General features: G+C 42.3%; 1 protein-coding gene across 2 annotated transcripts in view; it reads right to left on the minus strand.

Moving 5' to 3' along the window:
- fstl5 (follistatin-like 5) overlaps positions 1-4,951 on the minus strand; it is a 614,890-nt gene extending 609,939 nt beyond the window's left edge. For both annotated transcript variants that reach the window (XM_078406756.1, XM_078406747.1), the window contains exon 1: positions 4,612-4,951. The gene's annotated coding sequence lies outside the window, so the exon portion shown is untranslated. The remainder of the gene's footprint in view (positions 1-4,611) is intronic.
- Positions 4,952-20,262: the final 15,311 nt, after the last annotated feature.

Raw genomic sequence — 20,262 nt, forward strand, 5'->3', positions numbered from 1 at the left:
TCTTGGATAAATATCATTATGCACCAAGTTTATGAAAGTTGGTTTATTTTCCAGGAAGATATTTTCCTAGTGCACAAAAATATTAAACACCAAGGAAAATTGTCTATACAATTGAAACCACATATCTTAAATAACGCGTACTTGGTACTGTTATTTTCACCCTTTTCTCCTCAAGTAGCTATTTGGGAAAGTGATTGAACTTTTTGTATGTCACTTATAATGTCACTTAATCCTTTTAATTGGCTACTCTTCGGGGATGCTCTCTGATTGCTGATATTATATAAACCACTTAAAGTTCATTTGAGCTAATCATTTGAAATGGTAATCTCAATTGATTTAATAGCTGTAGTTGATTCCTACGTATTTGTATTACTATTGACCAATAATGTACAGCAATTATGCCGGCAGAGAGTAAATCAGGAAGTATTCCAATAGCATCAACAGGCATGTACATTTATGTTTTTTTGTGTGTGATTAACGCTTCCCATGGATCATTACTGCCAGTGTTCTTTATTAGCTCTGCACCTGATTCCCCTTGTTAGAGTCATAGGGTCAAACAGGCCATTTTGCCCAACTTGTCCATCCTGACTAAGCTAGGCCCATTTGCCTGCATTTCGCTCAAATCCCTCTAAACCTTTCATCTTTGTGTTCTTATTATCTGTTTATGAATTTTGCAGTTAAATCCAATAGTATGGCATGAATAGAGTAGTGTGATTTTTTTTCAATTACAAATCTTAAATTATGGAGTACAGAGGCAAATAAATAAATGATGGGTCTTTGTCCCAAACATTATGGAGGGCGCTGTACATGTTACTCACTTATAGCGTACCACAGTAAAATAATCAGATATTTCCCCCCAGTCACAACTAACAACTTATGTGAATTGTAAATAAGTACCGCTGTTTATTTTCTGTTGGTTAAATATTTCCTGTTGTTTTAAATGTTTCAAGAGTTCCGACGAGAATAGAACTAGATGAGCAATAGACACATAAAACATTTATAAGCAAGTGTTTACACTGGGACCAAGGCCAAATTAATTTGAGGGTGGCACAGTTAGTAGAACTGCTGCCTCACAAGTGACAGCAAGCAGGCTGAGTTCAATCGTGACCTCTGCTGTTGTCTGTGCAGAGTTTTCATGTTCTTCCTGTCACCAGTTTAAGGATAAGGGGGAAGTCTTTTAGGACCGAGATGAGAAAGTTTTTCTTCACACAGAGAGTGGTGAATCTGTGGAATTCTCTGCCACAGAAGGTAGTTGAGGCCAGTTCATTGGCTATATTTAAGAGGGAGTTAGATGTGGCCCTTGTGGCTAAAGGGATCAGGGGTTATGGAGAGAAGGCAGGTACGGGATTCTGAGTTGGATGATCAGCCATGATCATATTGAATGGCAGTGCAGGCTCGAAGGGCCGAATGGCCTACTCCTGCACCTATTTTCTATGTTTCTATCACATGAGTTTCCCCCCCACAGACGATAAGTGTGTCGTTTGGGACCTGAATTGGTTGCTGGAAATTGCCCCTAGTGTGTAGGTGAGTGGAAGGAGCTGATGGTAATACAGGTAGAAATATAATGGGTTGGAGTAGGATTAGTGTAGATACAGGTGCTTGTGGACTCAATAGGCTGAAGGGCCTGGATCTCAACTATTTCTCTCTAGGGGCCGTTGTATCTGTTTCCATTTTGACCTCTGAGTTCCACACATACCTATAGAAACACATTTATTTTATTTAAATTATTATTTACAGGTGACACAACATTGTTTCATTCATCTCACCTCTAACCTCATTGCAGCTCTTGCATTTTAAAAAAAAATCTGTACTTTTTTCTGCAGCTGCTATACTGAAATGCAGTAAGAGTATATTTTGCATTCTGGTTATTTTTCTCTTTGCCTCTCCGCTTCTCTTTGTTCACCCATTTCCCTTCATTTAAAAAAAAAATGCTTCTAATTTTCATTGACCTGTTGGAAATTGTCAATTGGTACTGATAATGTCATTATTGTTCATGATATTATCGCCCCCGCACTTCAACAGACCAAATGGTTGTTCCAATGAACAAACCTATCGTATGAGTGACTCTCAGCAGCGAGTTTCTCAACAATCACTTTCCTTGTTAATATTCTGTCCCCTCCCACTCCAACGCCTCGGTCAATCTTCTGACCGTTTCCACCGAAACTCAATTAAGAATACTCAAGGCGTGGCAAACACTTGACATTCGGGAATCTTTAAAACTTTCTGGAATCAATGCTGAGGTCGGCAAATCTCAGGTCGTGACCTGTATCCTATGTTTGGACAACGTGTGCTGATGATGATGGTCCATCCTTCTGCCTCCTTTCATCCAACTGTTGTTTCGATTGCCAATTCTCTGAATGCATTCAAGAGAGAGCTGGATAGAGCTCTTGAGGATAGCGGAGTCAGGGGGTATGGGGAGAAGGCTGGAACGGGGTACTGATTGAGAATGATCAGCCACGATCACATTGAATGGGGGTGCTGGTTCGAAGGGCCGAATGGCCTCCTCCTGCACCTATTGTCTATTGCCTTTTGCGTTGCATCCTCGTCGGTTTCTGTCATTTAATCTCCCCTCTCTTCCACCCTATTTTGTTCTCTCGCCACTTATGCATTTCTTAAAAACCTGTTACATCTCGCGATTTCAAGTTTGATGAAAGGGACATTTGAGCTGAAACTATCACAGTTTCACTGTCCATACTTGCAGCCTGAGCCGCCAGACTTTTACAAGCATGCACTGTTCACATTTAATTGTATTTAAATTGGATAATACAATCACCAGAATTATTTGAAAGGTCATTAACGGCCTACAAAATGTTAATCTGTGACACCGCCAAACAATTCAAACTGTGGATGGTAGTTGTTTAATGGGCATGTGAGAAATGTTCTTTCAACCTCTTTATATCTTCGAACTGATTGGTTCAGTCATAAATATATTTAAAAAACCACAGCGATCACAACAGCCAGTGAGATTCCCCTGAAGCACATTGATGCACAGCACAGACGGTCTCACACGCACTCACACACACACACATAATCCATTTTAGCGTAGTATCATCTACCACATATTCTTCACCAGATTTTCGGGTTATTTGAGGGTTTGCACGCATTTTACAAATATAAAAATCGTCGATTCCTAATCAATTGCCTAACGTAAGCCGGCGGCTCGTGTCTCAGGAACAAAAAAATAATCCCTTTGCACATGTTCGGGCTGAACCACATCAGATGGAAACATGTCCTGCCCTTAACAGATCTGACTCGAAAGTATCCTCTGCCCAAAGGTAAATCCCCTTAAATACTGCGCATTAGAAACACACACATGTACAACCGCAACACATCTATGATGGCACAGCTTCGATGTGCAGTTTCTTTAACGTTGTAGGTGGGTAACTTCTCAAACGTAACTCTCGGTGCTGTATTATTATAGTGATGTTAAAAAATATATAACTTGGAAGCCCCTCTGGCACTTAGCAAATGTGGAAGAGATGGGAAGACCCTATAAACGGGGTTAAGTAACCGCCAGAGGGATTAGCCGCGGGAGTTCTGGTCAATCGCATCAAGGAAGATTGAAGAGTCTGACACTTTGTGGCTCTTAATGTATTATTCCGAAAGCTCGGGTCAGATGGGGAAAAAAAAACAAACAGCTCAACTGATTCACATGTAAATCGAAGCTGCCCACAGCTGTCAGATACCCAGCGTCAACACACAGCAACTGCCCGCATTTGCAACCGTTTACAAAGCCGTGCAACTTCGGGGCTTTTTTGAGTGAGAGATCCGAAAAGAAAACGGGATTGCCTTGAGTTTTCTACGAACCCGAAATGCTTCCCCAACCCCCCCCCCCCCCCCCCCCCCCCCCCCCAAAAAAACCCCAATGTTGACTTCGGGCTACCTTGCAAGGATGCAAGAAACAAAAGGGAAAGCCTGGACATTTATTTTCATCCACTCCTTCGCCTAACAGCAAACAATTAAACACAGGATCTGATATGGATGTTGTAAATGTCGCCTCGGGCAAACCCTCCACTCCTGCTGAGTAGATCCTCACCAAATCCGACGTACTAAGCTTAATCAAGTTTATCTATAAGTCCTGCACTACGTGACAAGCTCACACATCTATCTAACTGAGTAAAGAGACTGCTACATGAATTGTTAAGCACCATCTGCTGGTACTTTCTCGAGTACTTGGTGATTTTGTTCTCCAGTACTTAGAAAACTGCATTTTAACTCTTGTTCATTCCGAATCTGTCTCCTCTTCACACATGTTTCTGGAGATCCGTTTGTTTATTTACATCAGTCTGAAGAAGGGTCTCGACCCATTCCTTCTCTCCTGAGATACTGCCTGACCTGCTGAGTTACTCCAGCATTTTGTGAATAAATACCTTCGATTTGTACCAGCACCTGCAGTTATTTTCTTATACTGTTTATTTTCAACGCTGGCTTCTTTCACCCCCCCCCCCCCCCCCCTCCCCTCGCCAATCTCTAAGGCCCGGTTACAGTACTTTACAAAAAAACACACACACAAAAAACCCCATCGCGAAACATCTAGCAGCTGACGAAACAAACACACACACAACACTTCACCGGTAGTTCTCCCTCGCCCAAATATTTCACATGTCTTACCTGTTTGACCTACACGGCGTTGGGAAGCGAGCAGCTCGGGTTGATTCGAGAAAGACTACTGCCCCTCAAACCTAAATTAAAACCAGCCAATTACAAAATAAAAGAAGTGGGGAAAACACTGAAGATAAGAAGGGTTGGAATCCCGTCTTGAAAACGTGTGCTGTGTGGTTGGGTCGGGGGAGCAGCTGGCTGATGCTTGCTGTCCGCTGCTCTCTCGCCTTGCAGTGAGCCTTGGCAGGCGGAGGCTCAGTCTCCGCCTGTATATGTCTCTATGCCTGTCTGTCTCTGTGCCTCTTTAGCCCAACTAGCACTGAGTGAGTGAACAGCTCCCAGCGCCCGCTGCTCCTCGCCCAGCGCTGCCCCGCCCTCCCTCCCTCCCTCCCTCCCTCCCTCCCTCCCTCCTCATCTCCAGCTGACGCCGCTGCTGACACCCCCCAACAGATCGCATTCACCTGCTCAGGGCTGTCCTCGCAGCCCAGTCCTTCCACCCTCAACTGCGCCCAGAAGGGGTTCCCTTCCCCTTGCCCTGCCCTGCCCTGCCTTGCCTGCAACTTGTTCGAAAACACTCCCTCCCTAAAAAGGTGGTTGTGATCTTGCTCAGGCTGCCCGAGTGACAGTCAGTGCTTGCAACAAACAGCGCTGTCTCACCACCCTGTGAAGTTACGTACCAATGTTTTGCTCCTGTCGGGTACAATAGCACGGATTGTATTCGAGATCGCGTGGGTTTGTGGAAATGTTATTTCTTACTCACAATCCCATTATCTCACCGTAATGAAGGTGCCTCTTTCCCGAAACGAAATTACAACTTCCACATGAATGAAGCACATGGCGAATAGTTGAGACCAACATTTCAAGTCGGCATTAAATGTGTAATTGTGGGATGTAGCCTCCTATCGCTAGCATTGATGTGGGGGGAGGGGGGGTGGGGGGTGGAGAGAGTTGAGTATAAGAGTCAGGAAGACACGTTGCAGCTTTAATGGACTTTGGCTAGGCCACATTTGGATTACTGTGTGCACTTCTGTTTGCCCCATTACAGGAAGGAAGTGGAGGCTTTGATGAGTAGAGTGCAGAATGCTGCCTGGATTAGAGGGTATTAGCTATAAGGAGAGGATGAATCAATCAGGATTGTTTTCCCTGGAATGTGTGAGGTTGAGGGGGAGACCTGATAGGATTATATATTATGAGTTGCATAGATATAGGGCAGACAGTCAGAGCCTTTTATCCATGCTGGAAATGTTGAAGAGTAGACGGCATAACTTTAAGGTGAGAAGGGCAAAAGTTAAAGGGGATTTGCGGGATAATGTTTTTACACAGAGTGCGGTAAATGCCTGGAACACAATGCCATGAATGCAAAATCAATATGGGTATTTTAGAGACTTTTGGATAGACACAGAGATATGCAGGGAATGGAGTGATTAGATCACATGCTGACAAAAGAGATCAGTTTAACATAGCATCATGTTCAGCACAGGCGTTGTGGGCTGAAGGGCTTCTTCCTTTGCTGTACTGTTCTATGTAGATAATTTGGTGAATTTGCAGGATGCCTGATTGTTGATCAAAGCACGAATGAGTTATGGATTTACCTAAAACATCTTAAATGCTTTCACATCGCTAATTTGCAAATCCATAGGCACCGTAAAATCAATGATGGACACATTAAAAGCTGATGTTAATATTAATATCTTCAAGACTTGGTTAAACTAGGTAGTGTTGAAAAGCAGTCAGCCCATATAGCATGTTTCACAATCTCAGAATGCCCCAAACGATTCCAGTCGTCAAGTGTAAGAAAATAACTGCAGACGCTGGTATAAATCGAAGGTATTTATTTCACAAAAATGCTGGAGTAACTCAGCAGGTCAGGCAGCATCTCAGGAGAGAAGGAATGGGTGACGTTTCGGGTCGAGACCCTTCTTCAGACTGATGTCAGGGGGGCGGGACAAAGGAAGGATATAGGTGGAGACAGGAAGATAGAAGGAGAACTGGGAAGGGGGAGGGGAAGACAGGGACAGAGGAACTATCTAAAGTTGGAGAAGTCAATGTTCATACCGCTGGGCTGCAAGCTGCCCAGGCAAAATATGAGGTGCTGTTCCTCCAATTTCCGGTGGGCCTCACTATGGCACTGGAGGAGGCCCATGACAGAAAGGTCAGACTGGGAGGGGGAGTTGAAGTGCTCAGCCACTGGGAGATCAGGTAGTGTAGTTGACTGTCATGTGTAACAATCCTGCTTGTAGCAGCATCACAGGCACATAGACTCAGAATTAGGTTCTTTCTGATGTGTGTGTGTGTACAGGGCAGCATAGTGGTGCAGCTGATAGAGCTACTGCCTCAAGGCACCAGAGCCCCAAGTTCAATCCTGGTCTTGGGTGCTGTGTGTGCAGAGTTTGCACATTCTCCCTGTGACCAGGGCCGTCTTAACGCATGGGCCTGATGGGCACTTGCCCGGGGCCCCACGAGCATAGGGGCCCCATGCTGATCTGTGTATGTTAAGTGACTTGCAATAAATAAATACTACTTTAAAAATGTAGGTTCAATAAGTGCTTTTTTCGCAACATTTTCGGTCCCTAAGTGTTTTTTCGCAATATTTTCCATTCCTAAGTGCTTCTCACAGCGATCTGTTTCACAACAATTAGCTCCCTAAGTGCTTTGCTTTTCCATCCCTAAGTGCTTCTCACAGCGATCTGTAAGTGCTTTTCGCAACAATTTAGCACCCTAAGTGTTTATCATGTTGATTAGTTGCTGCTGTACAGCATGTTTTTAATGTTTCAACACCGATTTTGTTGGAAGTGCCAATAAAATAAATATATGTTTAATTTTATCGACCATTCACATTTTTATTCCTGTGAGTAGTTGTCGTAGGGGCCCCAGTACACTGCTTTGCCCGGGGCCCATAATGCTGTAAAGACGGCCCTGCCTGTGACCACATGAGTTTTCTCCGGGTCCTCAGTTTTCTTTCCACCTGACACCGACTTGTGAGTTTGTCGGTTAATTGGCCTCTGTAAATTACCCTCAGTGTGTGGGGAGAGGGAAAGTAGAATCACATAGAACCAGTGTGAATGGGTGATTAATGTCGGCCTGGTCCTGGTGTGCCGAAGGGACTGTTTCCCTGCTGTATCTCTAAACTATACTAAATTAAACATCTCTTATATAGGAAACGAGACAGCTGCTTCCAATGGAATAAAACTGTACAACAAGGTGATAATAACCAGAAAATCTATTGCAATGTATTCATTAATAAGTTGCACATATTGCTGCACATGATCAGCTAAAAAGGACACAAAGTGTTGGAGTAACTCAGCTGGAGAATGGGATATCTAAGTTCCAATATTCCTGAAGTAAATTAAACTTGGAAATGCTCCAGAAAAAAATAGAGGTCCACATGCTGATTGGTCCACTAGTTTGATCGAGTATAACTCAAGGACCATCAGGAGGATTGGATTTTTATGGAAATAGCTTGTGGGAATTGGGGACTGTTTATCTTGATTGAATGGAAGTTAAAATAGTTGCAGTCTCTTGAAATGGCGACAAGACTCAAGCAACTAACAATATACCTATTAACCTTACATCAACAACAATGTTTGGAAATGCTCAGCAGGTCAGGCTAAATCTGTGGAGAGAGTAACGTTCCTTGTTCATCTCCACGTTCTGCTTTATTTCAATACAGGCAGATAGAATAATTATGAATAGTTAGGTAGTGAGGTCAAGAACCAGATTTTAATAAGCAAAATCGCAGGGGTGGAATTGAGTTGGTTTGGAGACCAATGATGCTCAGGAAACTGAGAAACAGGTAGAGTCCATTTATCATTTTACTCTACTTTATAGTTTCCACACAAATTGTAGCAGTGGCCCTGATGATTATCTACGTTTTGCAGTGTTGACTCCAGAATTTAAAGCCATTATATCACAGCTGAAGTAAATGGTGAAAGCAGATACAAAATCAAAGTTTAAGAGGCATTTTGACAGACACACAAACAGACAAGGAATTGTGGTATGTAGACCATGTGCAAGTGGATATACAGTGTAAATTGGCATCATTGTCAGCACAAACATTCTGGGCCCTCGGGCCTTTTGCTGTGATGTCCTATTCTATGGTTTATATTTTATACAACAAATGCTCCCCATCAAGTGAACACATCCTATTCATCTCAATTGTTGGTCTATTATTTCCTCCCTTCCAAAACCAAATACCTGGAAGAGGCAGAGGACCAGAGGTCACCTTCTAACTAATTAAGTTTCAGAGGAGAAAGAAATGGAAAATGGCTAGGTCTTGGTTCACTTTGCTATTGGAGATGAAAGCAGCCAGATACCCAGTGACACCATCTCATCTCAGGAAACTACTTGCATGTTACAATTGATGTCATCAGGCACTGAAATGTCTGAAGAGTCTGAAGAAGTGTCTCAACCTGAAACGTCACCCATTTCTTCCCTCCGGAGATGCTGCCTGTCCCGCTGAGTTACTCCAGCATTTTGTGTCTACGTGAAATAGCATCTGGTACGTACTGATAATTTCACACATTCGCACCTTCACAATTACATGTTGGTTGTCAAAGTAAATGGGTTGTCTTAAACATTAGATCCATTATCCTGATTTTTTTTAAATCTCAGTGTAAGATTCCTCTTTTCCTCTGAGCTTCCTACCATTTTCTTTAACTTATTCCCTTGCCCCACATTTCTCGGACAGGCGGCACAGGGGCAGCACAGTGGCACAGCAGTAGAATTACTGCCTCACAGCGCCAGAGATCTGGGTTCAATCCTGACCTCAGATGCTGTCTGTATGGAGTTTGTATGTTCTCCCTGAGATCGTGTGGGTTTTCTCTGGGTGCTCCATTTTCCTCCCACATTCCAGACGTGCAGGTATGTAGGTTAATTGACGTCTGTAAATTGTTCCCAGTGCGTACGATAGTGCCAGTGTCCCCAAAGGGCCTGTTTCCACGCTATATCTCTAAACTAAACTAAACTAAACTATTTTAATTTGGAATGTTCATGTCCACCAGACCAATCTATTGATATTTTTTTGCATTCTACAGCTTTCTTCCTCATTATCTACAGAGTTCCAATCCATTGAAGTGTAGATGAGAACCATAAAATATGTGAAGTAGCTTCCTAAGTGTGTACAATAACTGTTCAGCACAAGTGCTGTGAACAAGCGTTCTCAAAATAATCATAAAATCCATTTAGAGTTCTGAGTACTCAGCAGCAATAAAACTGATTATGTCGTCAACACCTTACAACGAATTCCAGGAAGTTTGGGAACCTTGTCAACACAAAGTTAATGGAGGAAATTTTGTAAATTTCTCTTGAAATAAATGATTTCCATATTTCTGCCAATGCTTCTCTGCCAATTTGTGTGGATTGCTGTCAAAAGCCCTCGAGCAAAATGTAGACAATGGAAGGGTGGAGCCATTTCCTCAATCTCCTCAAATTTGATCACTTCACTTCACACAACAACCTCATGTACTCGTGTGTAGGAAGGAACTGCAGATGCTGGTTTAAACCGAAGGTTGTGTAGTAACTTAACGGGACAGGCAGCATCTCTGGAAAGAAGGAATGGGTGATGTTTCGGGTCGAGACCCTTCACCACCCATTCCTTCTCTCCACAGATGCTGCCTGTCCCGCTGAGTTACTCCAGCTTTTTGTGTCTAACCTCATGTACTCTTTTTGATTAAGACTCCATAAAGTTACGACACTCAAACACTTGACTGAAAACAAAGCCTGTATAGAACAAAATTGGTTATGTTTTCGAGGAACTCCTGAGCAATTGTCATTTTATGAACAGCTGATGCTTCATAAAGGCATGTGATTAAATGCTGCTCTGATGTGGTCTATAGAGAACTAGTCAATTAATAACAACATTGATCCACTCAAAGCCCTCTCCCAGCTATTTTCCAGTGGTATTGGAGCCAGAGTGTTGGCTATAAATTTTATTGACGGTCTTGATGGGGAGAATGATTTGTAAGTGCGTGGGTGATTGAAAGATGGGTTCAACACTTCAGGCTCAGAGAGTTTTCAACAGCTATAGCAGATTTTAATTTGAGGTGATTTAAGTCTGGAATTGGAGAATTAATATGATACGATATAGCTTTATTTATCCCAGGAGGGAAATTGATCAGCCAACAGTCATAAAACACAACAAGATACATGAAACATGAAATTAAAGTGACCAGTGGAAAGTCCAGGATTGGGGATGTGCAAAGATTGGGCAGTGGAGGGGAGTCAGTCTACTCCACATCAGAAGAGGGAGAACAATAGACAATAGACAATAGGCCTTTCGGCTCTTCAAGCCAGCACCGCCATTCAATGTGATCATGGCTGATCATCCACAATCAGTATCCCACAATCAGTATCATCCGCAATCAGAATCAGGAGTTGTACAGTTGTACAGTTTGATAGCCACAGGAGAAAAGGTGTGGTGTTCTGTGCTGCATCTTGTGTTGGAACAAGTCTGTTGCTGAAGGTGCTCCTCAGTTTGACCAGTGTGTCATGGAGGGGGTGAGCTGTATTGTCCAAGGTGCTCTGCAGTTTGAGGAACATCCTCCCCTCTAAGACCACCTTCAATGAATCCAACTCCACCACCAGGACGGATCCAGCCTAATTTTAAATCCTAAACATTTAATATTTTTTAAATATACTTTGGAAAGGGCAAAGGATAAACATACTTTCACACACAAGGATAGTAATAAAATGTCTCATCTGGGAAATAACATATAGATGTTCGAATGCATCACATTTCTTAAAAAAATGTAAAATAAAGTAAATGATCTTCAAATGCATCGAACCCAAACAAAAGCAAATAGGCATTCACAGGACAATGCATTGTAAAGTAAAGCATTTTTAACATGCTTGGTCAAAACCCTGGTTTTGGATGTAATTAGGATACGGTGCCCAGTTTTCATTGTTTAGAAAGGTTGGTGAAGCTTTGGAAAGAGCTCATTGAAAGAACAAATGATTAAGTTGCAGTTAAAAGTACCTTAAGAATGGAGATGAACATGCCAGACCTTAATTGCAAACAGTGTTTTCTTTCCTGGTTAAGAATGGCCTAATGCAGGAGGTTGCTGCCACATGGAGAGAATACTAGTTCCTAAAGTTATTTCAATATAAAGAGCTGGATTGCTTTCCACCTGGGAAATAGATCACTTCATGCTTGAGCTGGATGCGGTATAGCACAAAGTAGGGCCAAGAAACCAGGGAGTGAATTTCCATCTCACACTTGTAATAGGGATGATTATTAAAACTATTTTATTCACCTCCATCTCATAATACCATGTATCTCATTCAGGATGAAAAAAAAAAGCATTGTGAAGTACGAGGCATTAAAACCTGGATTAACCATAAACCTTTCCTTGTCCATCCTTTGATATGCACCTCACCTGATATTCAAGCTTGTGGCACATCTGGTCAAACATCAGTACTCACTCTGTTGATGTTCAAGATTTGACAAGTAACCTGTCATTATGCCATTCATTCTTCATCTGAAATCTATTGAAGCCATTTTCAAAAGAAAAAATGTTTATGTTGACTATTCCATCAAATACCAAATTAAACATTTCTACACTAGACTGCCTTTGGAGCTCATTTGGTTAAAGAACTAGATACAGATTTTATTGAAATTTACTTTGAATCTGTTAGATTATGTTGTTGCACCAAATTGGAATTTAGTTCATACCAACATGAATCATGATGCATAAAGAATACTAGCTCTGTATCATAATGCAGAACATTGAAAATCCAAAGTTTTTAAAGAAAATTATTTTTAAATTTCATTTGTTAAATTATATTGATTTATTTTGTCCATGATATTTTCATCAAAGAGTGAATTATGAGAAATAATATTATGAGTGGAACTTGTATGGTCCTGTAGTGCCCAGCATTAACATTGTTTACCTTGGGTATAGACCACATTAAAATTCAGTGCCCTCCATAATGTTTGGGACAAAGACCCATCATTTATTTATTTGTCTCTGTACTCCACAATTTGAGATTTGTAATAGAAAAAAAATCACATGTGGTTAAAGTGCACATTGTCAGATTTTATTTAAGGCCATTTTTATCCATTTTGGTTTCACCATGTAGAAATTACAGCTGTGTTTATACATAGTCAGGGCACTGTGGTCATACATTTCAGGGCACCATAATGATTGGGACACGTGGCTTCACAGGTGTTTGTAATTGCTCAGGTGTGTTTAATTGTCTCCTTAATGCAGGTATAAGAGAGCTCTCAGCACCCAGTCTTTCCTCCAATCTTTCAATCACCTTTGGAAACTTTTATTGCTGTTTATCAACATGAGGACCAAAGTTGTGCCAACGAAAGTCAAAGAAACCATTATGGGACTGAGAAACAAGACTAAAACTGTTAGAGACATCAGCCAAAACTTAGGCTTACAAAAATCAACTGGTTGGAACATCATTAAGAAGAAAGAGAGCACTGGTGAGCTTACTAATCGCAAAGGGACTGGCAGGCCAAGGAAGACCTCCACAGCTGAGAAGAATTCTCTCTATAATAAAGAAAAATCCCCAAACACCAGTCCAAAAGATCAGAAACACTCTTCAGGAATCAGCTGTGGATTAGACAATGACCACTGTTCACAAAAGACTTCATGAACAGAAATATATTTTTTGCGGCCAACCAGTGGTTTGCATCTTGCAGTGTAGCCTCTGGCTACATTGCAAGATGCAAACCACTGGTTCGCTGCAAAAATAGGATGGCCAGGTACAGTTTGACAAGAAGTACTTAAAAGAGCAACCATAGTTCTGGAGAAAGGTCTTATGGACAGATGAGACGAAGATTAACATATCAGAGTGATGGCAAGAACAAAGTATGGAGGAGAGAAGGAACTGCCCAAGATCCAAAGCGTACTACCTCATCTATGAAACACGGTGGTGGAGGTGTTATGGCTTGGGCATGCATGGCTGCTGAAGGTACTGGCTCACTTATCTTCATTAATGATACAACGGCTGATGGTAGTAGCATAATGAATTCTGAAGTGTATAGACACATCCTATCTGCTCAAGTTCAAACAAATGCCTCTAAACTCATTTGCTGACGGTTCATTCTACAGCAAGACAATGATTCCAAACATACTGCTAAAGCAAAAAAGAAGGTTTTCAATGCTAAAAAAAATGGTCAATTCTTGAGTGGGGAGAAGGCAGGAACGGGGTACTGATTGAGAGTGATCAGCCATGATCGCATTGAATGGCGGTGCTGGCTCGAAGGGCTGAATGGCCTACTCCTGCACCTATTGTCTATTGTCTATTGTCTATTGTCTATTGGCCAAGTGAATCACCTGATCTGAACCCAATTGAGCATGCCTTTTATATGCTGAAGAGAAAACTGAAGTGTACTAGCCCCCAAAATAAGCATGCTAAATAAAGATGGCTGTATTACAGGCCTGGCAGAGCGTCACCAGAGAAGACATCCAGCAACTGGTGATGTCCATGAATCGCAGACTTCAAGCAGTCATTGCATGCAAAGGATATGCAACAAAATACTAAAGATGAACTACTTTCATTTACATGACATTGCAGAGTCCCAGACATTATGGTGCCCTGAAATGGGGGCTATGTGTGAACATTGCTGTATTTTCTACATGGTGAAACCAAAATGTATAAACATTTCCTTTTTAAAATCTGACAATGTGCACTTTAACCATATGTGATTTTTTTAATATTACAAATCTCAAATTGTGGAGTACAGAGACAAATAAATAAATGGTGGGTCTTTATCCCAAACATTATGGAGGGAACTGTACATTTTGTTTTGTTCACCCTATAATATGCTTTCAAACCTCTTCCTAAAGAATCCTTTGTGGTATTAAATTGAGTTCTCACTCTTGTCAGGCAATTGTTCCTCTGACCTCTAACTGTAGCTGTTAATTAATGGCATACAAAGGTTAATATGATAGCTGCAGATGCCAAAAAAATGTGAAATGTGAAACAAACAATTACAAAATCCTTGAAGTGCAGACATTGAAATGGAATTATAGATGGAATTGAATTTATATCCTACATTATCACATTTCTTTAAAGCTACATAACATAAAATTATTTTTTATGAACTGCACTCTTTGATACCACACAAGCAGATGTGCCAGTTATTTTGTATACAACACGATCTATAAACTACAGTGAGGTAAATGATCTGTTGATCTCACTTGTTTACATAATACTGTTAGTGTTTACAGCTCCAAAACAGGCCAATTAGCACAATAGATGTACGCCTGTTATCCTGCTCTACACAGATGATCTTACAGCCTTCTTTGACCAATCCTATTAATATTTCCTATCATCGATTACTCCACCCTATTTTAATCTGCCTGTCTTTCTGTTAGTCCCCTCCCTTGTACACTCCAAAGACGTACAGGTATGTAAGTTAATTGACTGGGTAAATGTAAAAATTGTCCCTAGTGTGTGTAGGATAGTGTTAATGTGCGGGGATCGCTGGGCGGCACGGACTCGGTGGGCCGAAGGGCCTGTTTCCACGCTGTATCTCTAAATCTAAAAATTGTTCAGGCCAATTAGTTTTTGGGCAATGGTTGAGGAAAGAATAATGATCCGAGCATTTAATGGCTGATTTTACAAATACCCATTCTCAGGAATAAGCAATAAATCTAAGTGGTTGAAAAGCATATCCCTGGTTGCTGGCAATAAATGAGCAATATATACCCATCAATGTTGCTGACACCCTTGGAAATGGTCTACCAAATTATCCTTAATATTAATTCTGCTAGTTCAAACAGAGAAAGAGTGAAACCAAGTGGACCACTTGCCATTGACTCTAGCGTCAAATATGGAGCCGGAAAAATTGCTCTCAGCCAACCAACATAACAAAGTCCTACTCACAAATGTTCGAGGACTGTTAACTGAAACGTACCATTCAAGCATTGGAATGAATGGAAAACAGGCAGCTCAAATGTGGGCATCCAGAAGATGTGGTGGACCATCAGCAGAAAGAGTTTAACCACCTATTCTTGGCATTCACTGGGATTACTTTTGCTGGTTCATGCATCATCAAAATTAAAGGCATCACCAATGACTAGAAACAGGACTGGGCCGGTCACATGAATAACAAGGCAACACAAGTAGGTTAGAAATTGTGAATCCTATGGAGAATTATCAGCTCCAGACACCCATCGGCCTTTCCACCATTTATAAGATACAAATCAGGAGTGTGATTGAATACTCTTCACACCCTAGATCAATGCAAATCCAATAACATTTACAAGCACAACATAATCCAGGATAAAGCAGTCCATTTGTTTTGTACTCCTTTCGCCACCTAAACATCCATTCGCTACACGAATGGTGCAAAGTGGTTCCAGTGCATGCATACTACAAAACATCTTGATGTTATACGTCTCCCTAGCTTCCAACACCTGATTTATATGCAGTCCGTACATGTGAACAAGCATTTGGGAGGCCAGTGGAATGGATTTCCTGGCTACTGTGGGATTGCAGCATTTTCTGCTAGATGGTAATATATCATTATTCTTTCATTTCTGTCTAAATCACAACAGTATTGCAGGAGTAGCTTCAATAGTTAGACAAAAACAGCTTGCCAGCAACTTCACAAAAATAATTAGTAAAGAGCAATAAATGTTGGCCTTGTCAGTGATCACCAGATTTTTTTTTAAACGCAAAAAAAAATTGTTGCTGTGCTCCACGTCTGAAGTTTTGTGCCATTGATGTCAAATTAAATTATTCACTTATGGGGGTGGTGGATATCATTGAAAACGGCAACAGTATTGTACAAACCTAATTACCACGGACAAGTTTTGTGCGGCACGGTGGCGCAGCGGTAGAGTTGTTGCCTTACGGCAAATGCAGCGCCGGAGACCCGGGTTTGATCCCGACTACGGGTGCTGTCTGTACGGTTTGTACGTTCTCCCCGTGACCTGCGTGGGCTTTCTCTGAGATCTTCGGTTTCCTCCCACACTCCAAAGATGTACAGGTATGTAGGTTAATTGGCTTGGTAAATGTAAAAACTATCCCTAGTGGGTATAGGATAGTGTTAATGTGCGGGGATCACTGGTCGGCGCAGACCCGGTGGGCCGAAAGGGCCTGTTTCCGTTCTGTATCTCTAAACTAAACTAAACTAAACTAAAGTGTTGGTGATCAATCTCAGAGTCATATGGCAAAACACCATTGAAAGGTTTGTGTCCACCCAACTCACAAGACATACGACTACATAAAAGTTAATATGAACATCCACCACAGCGGATTCCCCACATTCCTCACTGTGATGGAAGGCAAAAAAGTCCGCGCTTCTTCCTCTTTATTCTCCAGTGGTCGGGGCAGTCAGACGATCCGATGGGGAGTTCGAAGCTCCCGCAGCTGGCGGTCGAAGCTCTCGCATCGGGGCGATTGAAGCTCCCGCGTCGGGGCGGTCAAAGCTGCCACATCAGGGCGGTCGAAGCCCCTGCATCGGAGCGGTCGAAGCCCCCGTGTCGGAGCGGTCGAAGCCCCCGCGTCAGAGCGGTCGAAGCCCCCCGCGTCGGAGCGGTCGAAGCTCCTGCGACTTGGAGTTCCCGAAGTCGGTCTCTCACCAGAGACCACGAGCTCCGTGATGTTAAATCCGCAAGCACCAGCATTGGAGCTCCAAGGTCGATCCCTGGCAAAGGGATCGCGGGCTCCGTGATGTTGACCGCAGGCTCCCCGCGGTAGAGCTCTCAAATGTCGGTCTCCAGCAAAGGCCGCCAACTCCTTGATGTTCGGCCGAAGTGCGGACGGAAATACAATAAGAAAAAAAATTGCATCTCCGTCAAGGTAAGAGATTAGAAAAAGTTTCTCCCCCCCCAACATAAAACAAGCTAATGAACACTAATAACATACATTTAACACATACTATTAAAACACAAAGAAGGCAGGGACAGACAGACTGTTGGCAGGGCAGCCATTGCTGGCACCACCCGGTGGCCGACCTCTCAAATTTCTTTCAACCTCATGGCAACATTCACCTGCTGTCAATGGCATCTTTCATTGGGTTAAATGTCTTCAATATTCAGAGACAATTACCAATGAGTTAAATTATATAAATTATAATAAAAAGATCTAAAAAATATACGATACGATACGATATGATACAACAGTAAAAAAAACACAAAATACGTGAAACATGAAAGTAAAGTGATGAGTGGAAAGGCTTTTTTATAATTAAAAAATATTTATTCAAATATTAAGATAATATATACAGTACAATAAAACAAAAACAGAACCCACCACCATAATACGAGACAAACAGTAAACTATTATGCAACTATCTTACATTCCTTGTCAAGGATGCATTCAACCCTTCGGCGCCCGACGATCCCGGAAATCCCCCAGGGTGCCTGTGGACAGCGTGCAATCCCTCTCTAACACCACCCGGGCATGGACTTAACCCCGGAAAAGGATAGGCAGCTGGCTCGGGCAGAGCCCTCTACCACCTGGTGCAGTGACTCGCGGGTGGCCAGCTTGGCTAGTCCCAGGAGCAATCCAACCAGGACATCCTTGGCCCTACCCGCTCTCCTACGCACAGAGTGTCCAAAGATCAGGATGGTAGGTGAGAAATGCAGTCAGAAGGCAAGGAGCAGCCCCGAGTGGAAAGGCTTGGGGGATGTGCAAAGATTTGGGGGTGGGTGGGGGTGTCAGTCTACCCCACTACAGAAGGGGAGGAGTTGTAAAGTTTGATAGCCACAGGTTAGAAGGATCTCCTGCGGCCTTCTGTCCTGCATCTTGGTGGAACCAGTCTGTTGCTGAAAGTACTCCTCAGATTGACCAGTGTGTGATGGAGGGGGTGAGCTGTATAGTCCAGGATGCTCCGTAGTTTGACGAGCATCCTCCACTCCAAGACCACCTCCCATGAATCCAACTCCGCCTCCAGGACGGAGCTAGCCTTCCTGATGAGTTTGTTATATAATATATATAAAAACTATATTTAGATAAAACACATTACATTGATGTTAATTAATTAAAATATTAATATATAATGAAATTAAACCGAGTCATGAAGAACCTCAGGACCCGAAATGTCACCAAGGGTTCCGCCCCGAAATTGCAGTTCTGAAGATAGGTTCCGACCCAAAATGTTACCCAGTACGAAGAAGTTTTCCGACCCTGAAACCTCACCTGTTCTTTTTCTCCAGAGATGCCGCCTGGCTCGTTGAGTCGCTCCAGCACTTTGTCTGTATTTTTGGTATTAACCAGCTTTTGAAATTCCTTCTAACTCATGAAGAACCTTTGCAGTTTTTTGATCTCGCGAACCAAGAAATAATTCAAAACTGTTTAGTGGAAATTTCAAGAAACTGCAGATATAATAACAATGAACTAACGATGCTGCTTTATCCAAAAAAAAGCTGCTAGATTAACAGATGAATGAATACGTTTATTGGCCAAGTATGTGCATGTACAAGGAATGTGCCTTGGTGCTCCACTCACAAATGACAACACAAACATATAGTTAACAATTAAGAATAAAGCATATAACCACATCAAAACAATAAGGATACAACATTCCAGTCTAAACATGTGAGTGAAAATAAACCAGAGCAAAAAAAAGACTACAGACTTTGGTTATTGAGTAGAACTACTACTCGTGGAAAAAAGCTGTTTTTATATCTGGCTGTGGCTGCTTTGACAGTCTGGAGTCGCCTTCCAGAGGGAAGTGCTTCAAAGAGTTTGTGGCCAGGGTGAGAGGGGTCAGAGATGATCTTGCCCGCTCGCATCCTGGTCCTTGCAGTGTACAGTTCGTCAATGGGGGGAAGGTTGCAGCCAACAACCTTCTCAGCTGTGCGAACATTCCATTGCAGTCTCCGGATGTCGTGCTTGGTGGCTGAGCCAAACCAGACCATGATGGAGAAGGTGAGGTCGGTCTCAATGATAGCAGTATAGAATTGGATCATCATTGCCTGTGGCAGATTGTGTTTCTACATCCTCGGTTGGGCCTTTTTGACTGTGGAGTCGATGGTGGCTCCCCAATGGAAAGGACCATCATCTTTAAGGTCCCTGGAGATGATGGTTCCAAGGAACTTAAATGACTCCACAGATGTGACAATGGTGTTGTTGATGGTGAGTGGGGGGAGGGGAGGGGGAGCTCTTCGAAAGTCTACAATTAGTTCCAAACAGAAACATTGCCTATCCATGTCATCCAGAAATGATGTCTGACCTGCTGATTTACTTCTGCACATTGTGATTTTGTTTTTCAGAGGAGAATAGCACAAATCAAGGATTAAATGCCAGATTCATCAACCTGAGTGGCACATATATATATACAGGTATGTAGGTTAATTGGCTGGGTAAAATGTTAAAAAAATTGTCCCTAGTGGGTGTAGGATAGTGTTAATGTACGGGGATCACTGGGCGGCACGGACTTGGAGGGCCGAAAAGGCCTGTTTCCGGCTGTATATATATGATATGATATGATATTATTAGTCGTTTTGTCATCATCTTTCTGTGGTTATCACTACAATACCCAGCATTTGTTGGCATTCCTAATCAGCATTGAATAGTCAGTTGAGAGCTGACATATTGGGCAATTGCATGTGGTGAATCAATCCATTGACACAGTGCTTTTTGGGGTAGACCGCTGCACCAAAAAATGAACACAAGAACACATAGAAATAGAAACAGACGTATTGCACCAAGCCCCTTAATTCAGCCCCCCACATTGAATATGATCATGTC

Source organism: Rhinoraja longicauda, chromosome 1, assembly GCF_053455715.1.
Source record: "Rhinoraja longicauda isolate Sanriku21f chromosome 1, sRhiLon1.1, whole genome shotgun sequence".
NCBI classification, from domain to species: domain Eukaryota; kingdom Metazoa; phylum Chordata; class Chondrichthyes; order Rajiformes; family Arhynchobatidae; genus Rhinoraja; species Rhinoraja longicauda.